This window comes from Scyliorhinus canicula, chromosome 3, assembly GCF_902713615.1.
Source record: "Scyliorhinus canicula chromosome 3, sScyCan1.1, whole genome shotgun sequence".
In the NCBI taxonomy this organism is placed as follows: domain Eukaryota; kingdom Metazoa; phylum Chordata; class Chondrichthyes; order Carcharhiniformes; family Scyliorhinidae; genus Scyliorhinus; species Scyliorhinus canicula.
In genome coordinates, this window is record NC_052148.1 from 14675549 (window position 1) to 14693210 (window position 17662).

The 17662-nt window shown below is 55.9% G+C and overlaps 1 protein-coding gene across 6 annotated transcripts in view; it reads right to left on the reverse strand.

The window, feature by feature from the left end:
* The window catches only part of LOC119963830 (meiosis 1 associated protein), a 145630-nt gene extending 130906 nt beyond the window's left edge, over nucleotides 1–14724 (reverse strand). For 5 of the 6 annotated variants that reach the window (XM_038793162.1, XM_038793159.1, XM_038793161.1 and 2 more), the window contains exons 1-2: nucleotides 14630–14724; nucleotides 13847–13908 (exon numbers count right to left, since the gene is read on the reverse strand). The gene's annotated coding sequence lies outside the window, so the exon portion shown is untranslated. The remainder of the gene's footprint in view (nucleotides 1–13846; nucleotides 13909–14629) is intronic. The other variant, XM_038793158.1, reaches the window with a different exon arrangement.
* Nucleotides 14725–17662: the final 2938 nt, after the last annotated feature.

The following is a 17662-nucleotide window of genomic DNA, read 5'->3' on the forward strand; positions in this document are numbered from 1 at the left end:
TTAAGCATGAACTAAATTCAGCCAGCTGATAACAATTTAATTGTTTTGAAAATTTTTCTTTGATTTCACTTGGAGGAGTGTCTGGCAAAAAAACAAAAATTTAAAGGGTCAAGGCCATATGAAAGAAACATTTGATCATGATCTCAGGGCAACGACGTAAGTATTCTACATGATGTTCGACACAGAATCATAGAATCCCTGCACTGCAGAAAAGGCCATTTGGTATATCTGGTCTGCAACAACCCTCCAAAAGAGCAGCTTACCTAGCCTCAATCCCACTCTGGGCTGGAATCTCAGATTCTGAGGATATGTCCCCATGCCGGCAGATCAAATGGGATAAAATGGCCACTGATCCTCCATTTGCCTGAGGCTGGCAGCCAAGCAGCGTAGAGCACCCGGCTCTAGCTGCCGATACAGCCTGAAGAATTGCCGGGTCCGTGGCCGCAGATGCGCACGGCGGCGGCCTGCAGTGGCCGCACCGTGGTATATGGCGGAGGCTGCTCGTGGACCTGGCCCGCAAAATAGTGCCCCCCCTTTGGCCGACTCGCGCGCCCCGGACCACTCCACTCCAGTGCTCCTAGCCCCTGGTAAAGTACCTCCCCCAACAGTGGTGGCACTGGACTGTGTCCGCAGCTGCCACTCCAAGTTCCCGATGGATGGGACCACAAGAGACCCATGCCGTCGGGAACTTGGCCGGTTGGGGGAGGAGCATCGGGGAGTGGGTCTCAGGCAATGTCCTGAGGCTGTTGATACGGGGCGTGGCATACTCTCCGAATACGCCGCTTTGGAAGGTCAGAGCATCGCGAAAGCGGCGCCATCCACGATTCAGTTGGGAACATTGATTCTCTGGCTGTTCGCCGAACGCGATTGTGGCGTCGGCGACCGGTGAATCCAGCCCCCTAGCCCTGTAACTCCACCTAATCTTTTGGACAATTAGAGGCAATTTAGCATGGCCAATTCACCTAACCTGCACATTGTTGGACTGTGGGAGGAAACTGGAGCACCCGGAGGAAACCCACGCAGAAACAGGGAGAACGTGCAAATTCCACACAGACAGTCACCCAAAGTTTGAATTGAACCCGGATCCTTGCTGTTATGAGGCAGCAGTGCTAACCACTGTGGGACAAATCTTTTTTTTCATCTTGTATCAAATTCTTGTATCGTACCATGACATTAAGTCATAACGTGAAAAATCAAGGAGCGCACAAAATCGATGGAAAAGTCTATTAGAAACATCCATAGAGAATGATCCAGGGGTTTCAGTGGAAATAATCTTTAAATGCCAGCAAAATTTGCAGTGGTGACTAAGAGATTAATCGCACATCCAGATAGTCATAATTGGCTTCTAAAAAGTACCAGCATATCTCAATCTTGAACACTTAATGCAGTTTTGGGCACCAAAGATGTATGGGACACATCTGGCCTGGGAACAAGTGCAAAGAAGGAAACTAAATTGATAAGTAGAATTGCACACATTAGCAACTATTAATGGCTATTAATATTTGGAATGCTCATGTTGGAGTAAAGTAGCTTAAAAGAACAAAGAACAATACAGCACAGGAGCAGGCCCTTCAGCCCTCCAAGCCTGTACTAGTCATGATACCACACTTGACCAAAACCCTCAGTGCGTCCTGGTGCCGTAACCCTCTACAATATATTAATCTTTGTTGTCACAATTAGGCTTACACTGCAATGAAGTTACCCTAGTCGACACACTCAGGCGCCTGTTCAGGTACACAGAGGGAGAATTTAGAATGTCAAATTCACCAAACAGCACGTCTTTCTTGTGGGAGGACTTAAGACCATAAGACCATAAGACATAGGAGTGGAAGTAAGGCCATTTGGCCCATCGAGTCCACTCCGCCATTCAATCATGGCTGATGGGCATTTCAACTCCACCTACCAGCATTCTCCCCGTAGCCCTTAATTCCTCGCGACATCAAGAATTTATCTATCTCTGCCTTGAAGCCATTTAGCATCCCGGCCTCCACTGCACTCCGCGGCAATGAATTCCACAGGCCCACCACTCTCTGGCTGAAGAAATGTCTCCGCATCTCTGTTCTGAATTTACCCCCTCTAATTCTAAGGCTGTGCCCACGGGTCCTCGTCTCCTCGCCTAACGGAAACAGTTTCTTTGCGTCCACCCTTTCTAAGCCATGTTTTATCTTGTAAGTTTCTATTAGATCTCCCCTTAACCTTCTAAACTCCAATGAATACAATCCCAGGATCCTCAGCCGTTCATCATATGTTAGACCCGCCATTCCAGGGATCACCCGTGGGAATCTCCGCTGGACACGCTCCAGTGCCAGTATGCCCTTCCTGAGAGGAAACAGGAGCACCCGGAGAAACCCACACAGACACGGGGAGAATGTGCAGATTCCGCACAGACAGTGACCCTTTGACAAAAGGTCACCTGGATTCGAAATGTTAGATCTTTTCTTTCCCTACAGATGCTGCCAGACCTGCTGAGATTTTCCAGCATTTTCTCTTTTGGTTGTGGATTTCATACCTCAGTTCGTAAATTCTGCCAAATACCTGGGGTGGGATTCTCTCAGCCCGCGCCGGATGGCAGAATCCCCGTTCCTGCCGTTTTTTCTCGCGACGCCAGTCCGACGCTGTTTCGCGATTCTCCCAAGCCAAAACGGCCCGGTCGTGATCAGTGTCGCACAGCCTGAGAATCGTGTGAGGGGGTCCGTTTAGCGATTCTCCGGGGCCCCGGCGGTTCTGCGGCCCGGATGGGCCGAAGTCCCGACCGCATGACCTCAGGTCACGCCGGCACCGTTGTAACCTGCATTTAAAAATCGAGAGCCAGCACGGAGGCAGGAGGTGAGGGGGTTGGCGTGGGGGGCCTATGGGTGGGACGGGCACAGGCGTGGCTGGGACGGGAGGCGAGGGCATCCAGGGCGTAGGTAGGATACCACCGCCGGCCGAGAACGGTCTGCCATGGCAGGGCGGTGCCGAAGCCATGGCCGCCATTACAGCGGCCAGGCTGATGGGCACCGACCCTGGGCACTGGCTGAGCGTGAGCTCCCGGCCGTGCGGATGGGTGCCGGACCCCCGCCGGGGGGAGGGCCACCCAGCCGCCAGCACCCACCGGCGGGTAGGTGCAAGGCTGCATCCATGCCATTCCCCAGTGAAGGCACTGCCATCCATCAGTGGTGCCATCATGAGGGATGGGCAACAGGCATATGGGCACAGAGGGTGCGGCCAGGGGTGGGTGTGCATGTGTATATGTGGTGCAAGCATGGCGCAACCGGCCAACCAGGGCGGCCATGAAGCTCATGGCATATGGTTGTGGAGGGGTCCATGCGCCATGGGGTCCTACGCCCCCGCAGATCATGTTTGGGCACCAGCCAGCGATGTTGGCCGCCGTGACGGGGGCTGCTGCACTGCCTGCAGCCCTGTTGCAGCATTGGCACAGGCAGCTCAGAGGCAGAGGCTGCAGCAGAGGAACAGGATGCAGAGGGCCAGGTGGCACCCGCTCAGGCTGCAGGGCCGCCCGTCCGACAGGCACAGGAGGAGGAGGACAACAACGGGGCTGAGGCACAGGATACATGTGGATGGGGGGGGGAGGAGGTGGAGTAAAAGGAGGAGGAGGAGGAAGAGGAGGAGGTGGAGGAGGAGGTGCTGTGGCACCGATGGGGCCTTGTGTCTACCGGCGCCACATGTCCTTCGAGGACCTGCCGGACAGGACATGCAGGAGGAAACTCCGGATGAGCTGGGAGACCGTCGCCCATATCTGTCACCTGATGGCACACCTGGCACCGCGTGGAACAGGGGGAGGACATGCTATCCGGTGGCCGTCAGGGTGACGGTGGCCCTGAACCTCTTTGCCACGGGGTCATTCCAGACGCCGAGTAGAGACCTGTACGGCATCTCCCTGGCATCGGTGCACAGATGCATCCGTGCAGTGACTGGCGCCCTGTACGATATTGCGGCCCGCAACATCCAGTTCCCTGTGGACCGGGCCCACCAGAATGCCCGGGCAGTGGGGTTCACAGCCATGGCAAGGATACCCATTGTCCAGGGGGGCGATCGATGAGGGTGCACGTCGCCATGCAGCCACCAGCGGAGAACAGGGACGTGTTCATGAATAGGAAGGGGACCTACTCCATGAACATTCAGGTGGTCTGCGACCACCAGATGAAGATCCTGCACGTCTGCGCCCGGTACCTGGGCAGTGTACATGATGCGTTTATCCTGGCACAATCATTCATCCCCGCCATGTTCGAGGGAGACCCCCTCGGCTGAGGGGCTGGTTGGTGGCCGACAAGTGTTACCCGTTGCGCTCAAGGCTGATGTCGCCTATACAGAGTCCACAGACCGACACGGAGAACCGCTACAATGAGGCCCATGCAGCGAACAGGGGTGTGGTCGAGAGGAGGTGCTTTGGGCTGCTGAAGATGCGCTTCAGTTGCCTGGACCGCTCTGGAGGGGTCCTCCAGTACCCGTCGGAGCGGGTCGGCCACATCGTTGTGGTCTGCTGCGTCCTGCACAATATAGTCCAGCAGAGGGGCGATGTGCTGGAGGAGAAGGAGGAGGCCGAGGGGGAGCCCGGGGAAGGGCACATCTCTCCAGATGAGAAGGATGGGGGGGTGGGGAATCTACGGGACATGGGGGCTGGATATGGACGGGGGGCTGCACGACACCACCGGCTTGGCCAGCGAGCACGGGAGGTGTTAATCGCCGCACTTTTCACCAACTAGGTGGTAGGGGCACGTTGAGCACGGGCACTGACCCCACTGTACGTCACCACCTCACCACCCCGCACCTCCACGTCGCATAACACCAAGAGGCACACCACCCACCATCCTTAGTTCCCACACGACATCATGCACCAGACCCTTCAATTACAGAGCCACCTGTGGCACAACGGGCTGGGCTCAGACGGTTGCTTGTGGAAGCGGGTGTGGTCCATGCCATTGGAGGATGGTGACAACTCGCTCTGCGATGAGCTGTGTGCTCAAAATCGTTAGAAAATGTCTGACTCATGGCCACATTTAGGCCCTCCACCTGGGTGGTCCCTGTCTGCGTGCTGGACACTCCATCGCATGGCCCTGTCAAATTGCTGGGGGCGGGGTGGGGTGGATGTCCGGGGGGGAGGGCGCACGTTATACCCACCAGAGTTCAGGTTCATTCACCCCTCGACCACAGTGGCACTCAGTCAGCTAGGACAGAGGCAGCTTGCATTGGTGTAACAGTGACTTTAATTAGAAAGGTTATATACACGCGATCTAGCCCCTATAACTAAACTGTGCCCTGCACCCGTGCCAACTGACTAGGTGTCTAATTTCCTGGCCTTACGGGCCCTACCACTACGTCTCTATGCTTCCCCAGACGGTACAGCATGAGTGGAGGCGGACTGCTGAGACACCTGCCCTGCGACTTGGCATCCCGTCAGCGCTCGTTTCCTGTGGCAGCCCAGCTTGGAAGGGCCAGGCTGCTCCTCGGGCGTCCTGGATGGCGTCGTGCCACCCTGTTCTGCCCGCTTCCCACCAGATGCACCAGGGACGGAATGGGGGGAGTCCGAAGTGCTCGGTGTTCCGGGACCACCCCTGCAGGAATCACCGGTACAGGCCCCAGCCCCTCCTCCTCCCTCGGGGTCCTTGGTGGCCCCTGGGCCTCTCTATGGGATGGGGGTGCGAGCGGAGACAAGCTCCAAGGCTCTACCGACACATGGCACTGCCTGTCCAGGAGGCCCGCTGTGGTATCGACGAAGGTCTGAATGTGAGCAGCGATGGAGCTCAGGGAGTGGAGCCATCCCTGTCTGGGACTGCGCCACCTCCCTCTGGGCTTGTGCAAGGCCATCCAGCATCTGGGCAATGCCGCCGATGCTCTCAGCGATGGCCTACTGAGAATGCGCCATCATCTTGGCAATGCCGCCAATGCTCTCAGCGATGGCCTACTGAGAATGCGCCATCATCTTGGCAATGCCGCCAATGCTCTCAGCGATGGCCTACTGAGAATGCGCCATCATCTTGGCAATGCCGCTGATGCTCTCAGCGATGGCCCGCTGAGACTGGGCCAGACTGCGGAGCGCGGCTGCAATGTCCAGCTGACTCTAGCACATGGCTGTCTGTGAGTGGGCAGCCTTTTCCTGGGCCACATATGACGCATGCACACGAAACCCCATGCATTGCATATCCTGACCCATGGCTGACATCATTGCCCCCACCACGGATGACGCCCGTGCGGTGTCGGCCTGGGTGGCAGCCGTGACCGGAACCACTCCCTGCTCCTGGACGCAGATGAATCTTCCGCCTGTGTCTGCAGATGCTGGAAGCCGGCCGTCATCCCGTTGTATAGTCCCTGGGTATCTAACTGCATTGGGTGTGTGGGTGGGTCTGGTAAGTCCAGGACCCGGGAACCGTCTGGGTGGCAGCTGGTTGCTAGGGCTGGGCTGCCCTCTGACCGTCCGGCCCTTCGGCTGCTCCTACCTCAACCTGCTGTACCGGTACGGCTGTGTGGTGTGCACCAGTCAGTGTCCCAGAAGCCTCATCACTAAAGTGCCCAACTGAGGTGATAGTCTCTACGATGGTGGAGGGTGTAGGAGTTAGCAGTGCCAAGAAGTCAAGGTTGAGTCCGAACCGAAGTCTGGGGTGTCCTGCATCGACCCCTGGCCCGATGGGCCGTGATTCGCCCCCGTCTGCATTTCACTGTCTGCTCTGTCAGTCCTCTGGGTTGGCGTCCTCTGTGTGTCAGTCCTCTGGGTTGGCGTCCTCTGTGTGTCAGTCTGCTGTGAGTCAGTTTCCTGGGTGTCAGTCCTCTCTGTGTCCGTTTCCTGGGTTTGAGTCCTCTGTGTGGCAGTGTCCTCGGTGTCGTGTGCATCTGGGTCCTGGGTGTACATGTCCTGGCTTTCGGTGTCCTGGGTGTCTGTCCTCTGTGTTTCTATCTCCTGGGTCTCTGTGTCAGTGGAAGGGCTTCCATGGTGTCTGGCCTCCCTGCTGTGGCCTGCATCCCCGGGAGTCACTGGGCCTGGCACTGGCCGTGCATCGCCAGACGGGCCGGGACCACCGCCGGCTGGTCCTGTAAGACACAACACAGCATGTATCATTAGACAGGCGGCCGGCGGTGAGAGGGGTGCAGTGGGGCATGAGAGGTATGGGGTGAGGGGGGTTCAGTGGGGCATGGGGTGGGAGGGGGTGCAGTGGGCCATGCGGGGTATGGGGGGGGGGGGGGAAGAGTCAGGCGGGGGAGTCTCACTTGCTGCCTCTGACCTGACAGCCGGCAACCTCCCAGTCCTCGGCTCCGCCTACGAGGTCCAATGCTCTCTGCCCATGGACGGTGAGCGGGTGCAGTACGGGTGGACCCCCTCCGGTACTGTCCCGCTCCCTGTGGTTGTGGGCAGTCTTCTCCTAGGAAACAAACATCAGTGTTAGGCAGTCCGATGTTTGGTATATGATGGCATGGCAGCATGGGGCACCTGGCCAAAGCGCCTGCCATGGGTGGGTGCAGCCCATGTGCGTCAGGTAGGCAGTTGCGCCGTCCCTCGGTGGGGTGGGGGGGGTTTCACATGTGTGGGTGGTATGTGGGGGTGGTGCCAGGGGCACGTCACTGTGTACTCACCATGCCTGCCCTCGTAAGGTAGTGCATCTTCTTCCAGCACTGTTCGCCAGTATGTGCGGTGTGCCATGTGGCTCTGACGGCATTGCCCATCTCCCTCCACAAACGGCGGATGGTGCTGCGCGGGTGGCGGTGTCCACGTCTGGGGCACAGGACCGCCTTCCATTCCTCCACGGCGTCCCGCAGCAGGTCCAGGTCATGGTCCCTGAACCTCGGGGCGGCTTGGCGGGTGGCGGCCATCTGGGGACTGAGCGCCGCTCGTGCACTTTAGCGACGCAGTCCAGCGTCATTGACGCGTTGCGTCTTTCCGATGCCGGTCTGGGGCCACTCCCACCTCGCTTCTCGCGGTGCCCGTCCTAGCCCCTTTTGTGGGCCTGAATCGCTAATGGCAGCGGTCCATTCACGCCGTCGTAAAACTCTCCGAGTTTTATGATGGCGTCAACACTTAGCCGCCGGATCAGAGAATCTCGCCCCTGACCTCTTGACAGCCAAAGTACTTGTGTGGAGCAATAAATGTGTGCTCGGCCCGCATATCGGAACACAGAGCGTCGAAAAGCCTGGTATTGAATGTGCTGCATTTAATGAAATTCACAACTTTCACAATTCCTTTCAACATCACTCCAAGATTGGATGGAATTCCTTTTGATGCCAATGCCTCACAGTGAATAAAGCAATGATTCCAAACAATGTCCTGCCCAGCTGCCTCCTTAATTCTTATTAAAAATCCGCTATTTTCCCCAATCATGTTGGCTGCCCCATCGCTTGTGATTCCTCAGCAACGAATCCAGGTGAGCCCACATTTTCCAACCATGTAACTAATCTGTGCGCCACTTGTGTTGTGCAGCACAGCAAATCATTAACAAATTCATTGTGCCAAACTCCCCCGCCGGGTCAGAGAATCCCTGGAGGGGGCGGCGCGAATACCGCCCCACCTCTGTATTCTCCAGCGCCATATTTTGGGCAGGGGTGGGATTCACGCCACGCCGGTCGGGAGCCAAGCGGCCGTCCGTTTTTGATCAATCCACCAGCATGAATCACTCAACTCATGTACCGGTAGGACCTGGCAGGTAAGTCGGAGGGGGCAGTCCTGGGGGGGGGGGGATCCGACCTCGGGTGGCACCGATCTGCGGGCGGGCCTGTTCCGTGGGGGCGCTTCTTCCTTCCGCGCAAGCCCCTGTGGGGCTCCGCCATGGCCGGCGCGGAGAAACCCCCCCTCCCCCGTGCAAGCGCCAAAATATGCCGGCCGGTCTGCGCTTGCGGGGAACCACGCCAGCGGTTTCACGCATGCACAAGATCACACCGGCCCTTCGCCGCATACGCAAATTCACGCTGGCCCTTCGCCGCTGGTTGGAGCGGTGCCAACCCCGCCGGTGTCCACCTAGCCCCCAAAAGTGCGGAGAATACCGCACTTTCGGGGGCTGTTGACGCCGGAGTGGTTGGCGCCGGTTCTCCCGCTGGTGTGGGGACTTAAGTCCCCAGAAGTGAGAATCCCGGCTGAGGACTTGAAAGTATAATGTTGACCATGAAACCAGTGTCAATTGTCGTAAATATCCATCTGGTTCACTAATGTCCTTCAGAGAAGGAAATCTGCCGTTCTTACCCGGTTTGGGCTTCCTGTGACTAAACCCACACATCGAGGCGGTTGACTCTTAACTGCCCCCCTCTGAAATGGCCGAGCAAGCCACTCAGTTCAAGGGCAACAAATGTTGGCCCAGCCAGCAATGCCCACATCCCAAAAATGAATTTTTAAAAAACATACCTAATGTAAACTAGCAACGTTGCACGATCTGAAACATCTGTGCTTTCATACAGTTTTATTGAGAACTCCTGTGCTGACTTTAAATGAGAAATAAGCTTGGTGTCTAAATTCTCAGCAATATCACAAATTCGGACTGCCACAGTGGTATCACTAAATGGATGCATTTCAGTTTTTCAGCTGACCACTCATCTAGAATCGTACAAGCTATATCTTAACCTTCAGGGAGAATTAATCTCCATTATAGTGTAGGATATTTTCACTTTAGCTACATGGTAAACTACCATGTAAGAGTCAAATTGTGCTTGTCGTTCAATGTTACATTTATGATTTAATGATGATTTAAGTTCTCGCTGCATTCTTTGAAAAAGGACTTTAACCTAGTGTTGTAAGACTTCTTCCTGTTCTTTGAAAAAGATCAAGACGTTTGCCCTTGACCTCGCCATGCTTAATCTTCAAATGCTTTTTAAGTTTTGAAAATACTCAAATACTCGCTCACCAGTACTTCCCTGCATATTACACACATGGGGCACGATCTCCCTGAATGGGAGTGAGCCCGCTTAGTCGAGTGTTTCCCGGCGCTTTGAGCGCCGAGTAACAACATGCTGTTGAATTCTCATACGAGGCCGTTTGCCGGAACTCCTCAGTACAGGAGGTTGGGACACGATTTTAAAATGATGCATGTAGGCTGTTCACCAGAGACCATGGAACTCTGTACAGAGCTAACACTAGCACTGCTCTATCCTGCTGTGGACTGTCCTGTACTGCTCTCTCCCACACTTTCAGTTCTGTAGATTGCGATCCTGTCCAGTTGGCTGTCTATTTGTGTCTCTGGCTTTCTCTTACTTGTAATAAAATGATCCATCTTCACAGTCCTCTTGCTAGGCTTGCTAGCAGCTAGAAAATGGAAGATGCTTCCCTCCATGATTTCACGGCAAATGCATATACGTACAAGGCGCTTGATGTCAAGTGTACGTGTAGGGTACCTGACTTGCTCACCGTTGCTGCTTATGGCCGGAAAACTGCGTAGTTGGCATATAAAAGTCAGTAGCGGCCGGCTGCTATTCTCGAGTTAAAAACTGGTAGCAGCCGTTGGGCGCTTCTCCCGTGATCAGGAAGGCAATGGGAATGCTCTGCAACCCTACAGACACTTGGTCGAAACCTACACTTTGAAAAACCCTGCTCTAGACAATGAGGATGCCACTATTGTTAGTAGTTTCAAATTGCTATTTTGAAGTAATATATTCTTAAGCAGTTTCTGCTTAGATTGATGAAAAGCCTTTTTAATTAAACATAAATCAGCATTATTGGAAACCAGTCGGATTAGTAAGATTAGTCGGAGTAAGATTAGTAAGATTAGTCGGAGATGGGTCCAGGGGTACCCTGCCCATATGAGGTGGGGCATGGGGACTCTATGACCCCCCCAACAGATGAATTGGAGCATTGGGGGGTCCGGGGGTCATGTCAAGGGGTCGCGAGATCGGGGCACCATTTAAAAATGAAGCAGAACTCAGTGCAGGAAATACGACTGAGTGCAGCCCAAAAAATCCAGAGTGCAGTTAGATGGCAGGGTCGTTCCCATTGCTACAAGCATCGGAAACGACCTCGTAAATCCCGCCCAGAACAGTCTCTGTTTTGGCCCATAGTTTGCGAAGAAGCATTGTTGCAAAGCTGAGACGACATGCGTAATTACCTAAAAACCAATGGGCTAATTCTTATTTCATTATTGACATGTTATAGACCAATTGGCTATTTTCCAACCATTGGCTAAGGTGGGTTTTCAATTTGTAAGCCATTTTCAGTAAGGCAGGGCAGTTGCAAAGAGGCAGAGAGAGATAGTGGGGAAGAAAGAGAGATGTTTACGAGAGTCAGAGAAGAGGTGTGAAGAGAGTGATATTTATGGGGAAGTGCTGAGAGTAGTCTTCAATGTTTTTGAAGTTGGTGCTTCACAACTTGGTCTGAAAAGGGTGGTGAGAAGTCTGTTCAATTGTTAAAGTTAAGCTTTCTCCTCTTACTGTTAATTACTGCGAATAGATACTTTGCATTTTATCTTTCTGACTTGTTACCTCTTTAATGGTTAATAAACTATCGGAATTCATCATTGATGTTCTTTCTTTCCATATGGTTAAGTAGAAACATTATGTAATTTACAATTGGGGTTTATTGCAAACAAGTCTTAGTTCAGATAAATAAAACGCATACCAAAGGAATGATTTTTTGGCTTTAGTTTATTACAAGGGCTTTCATAGGGAGTAAGGCAACAGATGAGAGGGATCATAGAATCCCTACAGTGCAGAAGCAGGCCATTTGGTCCAACTAGTATCAAGTCCAGCCCGGACAGGGACCAGCATGTTGGTAGCCCTGAATGGGACTAATACTGTGTGTATATGTCCTACCTTAGGGCAGATTCTTATGACCATGAATAAACCAGCATTCACCCTACCGTTCAGCCGCCTGGTCTTTATACTAAATTTAGCAAGCAGCTGATTTGGAGACTGAAGCATTCTATGTAGAAAACTAACATTTATTGCAGATTAAATGAAAATGCTATTATTGCATGCCTGAGCTGTGCTTTTGTACTGTAGTTATACAATGTGAGTCAACTCGCATAAAAATATATTGCTCAGATAATTTCATGGACCAAATGATTATAAGAGCATAAGAAATAGGAGCAGGAGTAAGCCATTTGAGCCGGCTCCTCCATTTACTCAGATACTGGTTGATCTTCTAACTTAGTTTCCATAATCCCCATATCCCTTAATATCAAAAATCTATCAATCCCTGCCTTGAATATATTGTAAGAAGTCTTACAACACCAGGTTAAAGTCCAACAGGTTTGTTTCAAACACGAGCTTTCGGAGCACGGCTCCTTCTTCAGGTGAATGGAAAGCCTTTCCATTCACCTGAAGAAGGAGCCGTGCTCCGAAAGCTCGTGTTTGAAACAAACCTGTTGGACTTTAACCTGGTGTTGTAAGACTTCTTACTGTGCTCACCCCAGTCCAACGCCGGCATCTCCACATCTTGAATATATTGAACAGTAGAGAGGATTTACGGCTCTCTGGGGTAGAGAATTTCAAAGACTCTTGAAAAATACACTGAAAAGAGATGTGTACTGCAAATGCATTAATGTCTAAATGTACATGGAATTAATTCCAATTAATAGTAGCTAGAACTTACATTTGGCTAGAGCACAACCATCTACACAGAAATATATGTAATATATATATATATATAAATGGAGACGTGTATCCAGACTAAAGCTTCATTAATAGCAGATGAGCAGCATTTTTCACAGAGAAAGCCTGCCATTGGCAGGATCTTCAGCTCACCTTGCTGCCAACAGAGTTCCCCATTGTTTGCACATTCCACTGGCAGGACCCCATGGCAGGGGGTCGCCGTCAGCGGGACTGGGAGATCCCACTGACCGGAAAGGCCACGAAGTTTTGGCCAAAGATTCTAAAAATTCCTATTTCTCTCTTTGACTGACGGTACTGACTTTTGCTGGATACAGTTCTAAGAGCTCAGAACCTCTCAGTTTAAATTATACAGCACAAAAGGATGACATTTGGTCTAGTGAGACTGTTCCAGCTCTTTGAAAAATTTATCCGCTCCTGCCCTTTTGCAGCAAGGAGCAGGTGGCTCACTATTGGCCGCCGGCAGAATCTTACGGTATGCCAATGACTGTGGTGTTTTCCGGGTCTTGTCCTTCTTGCCACTGGTGTAACCGCTGCGGGGTTCGCCTTCGGCGGAACTGGAAGATCCCGCTGGCGGGTAGGTCCATAAAATTCCGCCTTTAGTCTTTTAAATAATTTATTCAATTACCCTTTTAAAGTTAATGCCGAAGGTCCTTCCACCATCTTTTCAGGAGCTGCATTCCAGATCACAATAAAATAATTGTGTAAAAATATTTCCCTCATTTCCTTTCTCGTTTTCTGTTGCCAGTTATCTTAAATCTGTGTCCTCGGGTTCCAAATTCTTCTACCAGCAGAAACATCTTCACACAATTAAATTTATCAAACCCCTTCATGAATTTGAAGACCCATATTAAAATTCCCCTTAACTTCCTCTATCTAATGTAGACAACCCAGCCTCTCAAATCTCTCAACGTGACTGAAATCGCCGGTACCATTCCGATACATCTCTTCCGCAACCTGTCCACATTCTTCCAAAAACACTGTGGCCCGAACTGGGCACAATACTCCAGATGAGGCTAAACCAGTAATTTAAAAAGGTTTTGCCTAAATTCCTTGCTTTGGTACTCCATTCTAACCATAAAGCTAGCCCTTCCAAAAGTGGCCACTGATTTGAGACTCTGAACATTGAATACCAGCAAACCATGTACTGTAATGATGGACGGGAATCACGGCAAGATCCTATCTTTACCCAGTAATTACACTTATGCACTTTTACTAAACAGCAATCAAAAGCAAAAACGGCTGATTTCATCCTCTCCAGAACCATTGGCTGTGGCCAACCCCACTCGACTTAACTATCACCTAGGCAAAAAAAACAGCTTGTCCGTGGTACCTATTGGTCTGTAGGGCTCAGCACCGCACCAGATAATGGTATGGTTTGCACAGGAAGATTATCTGTATCAAGAAAAAGCACAATGGTGAGCGATGGTAGTTCCTTTGTTAAAATAGAAATACATTTTAAAGAACAACTTCCTGAGTTTATTGCAGTGATGAATGAACTCTCACGTCAAATTAACATTAAATATCATTAAATGACTCCTCCCATCTCTGGAATCACAGGGCAGCAAAATACTACCGCAGATGGTGAAATTTGAATTCAATGAAAATCTGGAAGTATAAAGTCTAATGGTGACCATGGGAACGATTGTCAATTGTAAAAATCCACCTTGTTTAGTGAAGGAAAGCTAGAGTCCGTACCTGGCTTGGCCTACTACAGATCTACAGTAACGTGGTTGGCTCTCAATGCCCTCTGAAATGGAGGGCAGTTAGGGAGGGCAATAAATGCTGGCCCAGCCAGAGAGCCTTACATCCCATAAAATGAATCTTTTTTAAAATCACCTTCAACTGGTGGAAATCGTGTTTTCTTTTGGGGGGGGGGGGGGGGGGGGGGGGGGCAAATCTTCATTCTTTCCCTCATACATGCACCAAATTCACGCAAATATCCAACATTTCTGGGGTGAACTCGGTAAGAAAAAAGCATCAAGTGTTTTCAAGAGAAACGTAAGCAATGTTTCTGCGATGAAATGTATATTTCTTAAAGCGGGTTCCGACAGCAGAAACAAAGACGTGCTTCAGAACTGCCCGCCTGTGGTTAAAAGACATCTATTTCCATCACCTTGCCTCTCGCCTCTGGGTGGACAGCCGGCAAACCATTTTCCCGCCTCTTCTTGGCGGGAATCCCGGCAGCCGCGGACTCACGAGGCAGCGACGGTTAGCGGTCACTGTTGGCAGTTACTGGGGCGTTCCAACCACCTATTTCCCCCCCGCCCCAGCCCCCACCCCTCCCCCTTTCCCGGCCCCCACCCACCCTTACCCCAGCCCCCTCCCCGGCCCCCACCCACCCTTACCCCAGCCCCCTCCCCGGCCCCCACCCACCCTTACCCCAGCCCCCTCCCCGGCCCCAGTCCCCACACACACTTATCCCAGCCCCCACCCACACTTACCCCAGCCCCCACCCACACTTACCCCAGTCCCCACCCCTCCCCGACCCCAGCCCCCACCCATACTTACCCCAGTCCCCACCCCTCCCCGACCCCAGCCCCCACCCATACTTACCCCAGTCCCCACCCCTCCCCGACCCCACCCCTCCCCGACCCCAGCCCCCACCCATACTTACCCCAGTCCCCACCCCTCCCCGGCCCCAGCCCCCACCCATAATTACCCCAGTCCCCACCCCTCCCCGGCCCCAGCCCCCACCCCTCCCCCAGCCCCCACCCCTCCCCGACCCCAGCCCCCACCCACCCTTACCCCAGTCCCCTCCCCGACCCCAGCCCCCACCCCTCCCCGACCCCAGCCCCCACCCCTCCCCGACCCCAGCCCCCTCCCCGACCCCAGCCCCCTCCCCGACCCCAGCCCCCACCCCTCCCCGACCCCAGTCCCCATCCACCCATACCCCAGTCCCCACCCCTCCCCGACCCCAGCCCCCTCCCCGACCCCGGCCCCCACCCATACTTACCCCAGTCCCCTCCCCGACCCCAGCCCCCACCCCTCCCCGACCCCAGCCCCCACCCCTCCCCGACCCCAGCCCCCACCCCTCCCCGACCCCAGCCCCCACCCCTCCCCGACCCCAGCCCCCTCCCCGACCCCAGCCTCCTCCCCGACCCCAGCCTCCTCCCCGACCCCAGCCCCCACCCCTCCCCGACCCCAGTCCCCATCCACCTATACTCCAGTCCCCACCCCTCCCTGGCCCCAGCCCCCACCCCTCCCAGCCCCCACCCATACTTACCCCAGTCCCCACCCCTCCCCGGCCCCAGCCCCCACCCACCACCCACACTTACCCCAGCCCCCACCCACACTTACCCCAGCCCCCACCCACACTTACCCCAGCCCCCACCCACACTTACCCCAGCCCCCACCCCTCCCCGGCCCCAGCCCCACCCCTCCCCGACCCCAGCCCCCACCCCTCCCCGACCCCAGCCCCCACCCACCCTTACCCCAGCCCCCACCCACCCTTACCCCAGCCCCCACCCCTCCCCGACCCCAGCCCCCACCCATACTTACCCCAGTCCCCACCCCTCCCCGACCCCAGCCCCCACCCAGCCACACCCACCCCTACCCAGCCACACCCACCCTTATCCCAGTCCCCACCCCTCCCCAGCACCCACCCCTCCCCCAGCCCCCACCCCTCCTCGACCCCAGCCCCCACCCCTCCCCGACCCCAGCCCCCACCCACACTTACCCCAGACCCCTCCCCGACCCCAGCCCCCACCCTTACCCCAGCCCCCACCCTTCCCCGACCCCAGCCCCACCCCTCCCCGACCCCAGCCCCCACCCACACTTACCCCAGTCCCCGCCCCAGCCCCCACCCTTACCCCAGTCCCCACCCCTCCCCGACCCCAGCCCTCACCCACACTTACCCCAGCCCCCACCCACCCACCCCTTCCCCAGTCCCCACCCCTCCCCGACCCCAGCCCCCACCCACCCTTACCCCAGCCCCCACCCCTCCCCGACCCCAGCCCTCACCCATACTTACCCCAATCCCCACCCCTCCCCGACCCCAGCCCCCAACCCACCCCTCCCCAGCCCCCAACCCACCCCTCCCCAGCCCCACCCACCCTTATCCCAGCCCCCACCCCTCCCCGACCCCAGCCCCCACCCACCCGTACCCCAGTCCCCTCCCCGACCCCAGCCCCCACCCCTCCCCGACCCCAGCCCCCACCCCTCCCCGACCCCATCCCCACCCCTCCCCGACCCCAGCCCCCACCCCTCCCCGACCCCAGCCCCCTCCCCGACCCCAGCCCCCTCCCCGACCCCAGCCCCCACCCCGACCCCAGCCCCCCCCCCTCCCCGACCCCAGTCCCCACCCACCCATACCCCAGTCCCCACCCCTCCCTGACCCCAGCCCCCTCCCCGACCCCAGCCCCCACCCATACTTACCCCAGTCCCCACCCCTCCCCGACCCCAGCCCCCACCCCTCCCTGACCCCAGCCCCCTCCCCGACCCCAGCCCCCACCCCTCCCAGCCCCCACCCATACTTACCCCAGTCCCCACCCCTCCCCGGCCCCAGCCCCCACCCACACTTACCCCAGCCCCCACCCACACTTACCCCAGCCCCCACCCCTCCCCGGCCCCAGCCCCACCCCTCCCCGACCCCAGCCCCCACCCACCCTTACCCCAGCCCCCACCCACCCTTACCCCAGCCCCCACCCACCCTTACCCCAGCCCCCACCCCTCCCCGACCCCAGCCCCCACCCACCCTTACCCCAGCCCCCACCCCTCCCCGGCCCCAGCCCCACCCCTCCCCGACCCCAGCCCCCACCCACCCTTACCCCAGCCCCCACCCCTCCCCGACCCCAGCCCCCACCCATACTTACCCCAGTCCCCACCCCTCCCCAGCCCCCACCCCACCACTCCGCAGCCACACCCACCCTTATCCCAGTCCCCAGCCCCAGCCCCCACCCCTCCCCCAGCCCCCACCCCTCCTCGACCCCAGCCCCCACCCCTCCCCGACCCCAGCCCCCACCCACACTTACCCCCGCCCCCTCCCCGACCCCAGCCCCCACCCTTACCCCAGCCCCCACCCCTCCCCGACACCAGCCCCACCCCTCCCCGACCCCAGCCCCACCCCTCCCCGACCCCAGCCCCACCCCTCCCCGACCCCAGCCCCCACCCACACTTACCCCCGTCCCCGCCCCAGCCCCCACCCTTA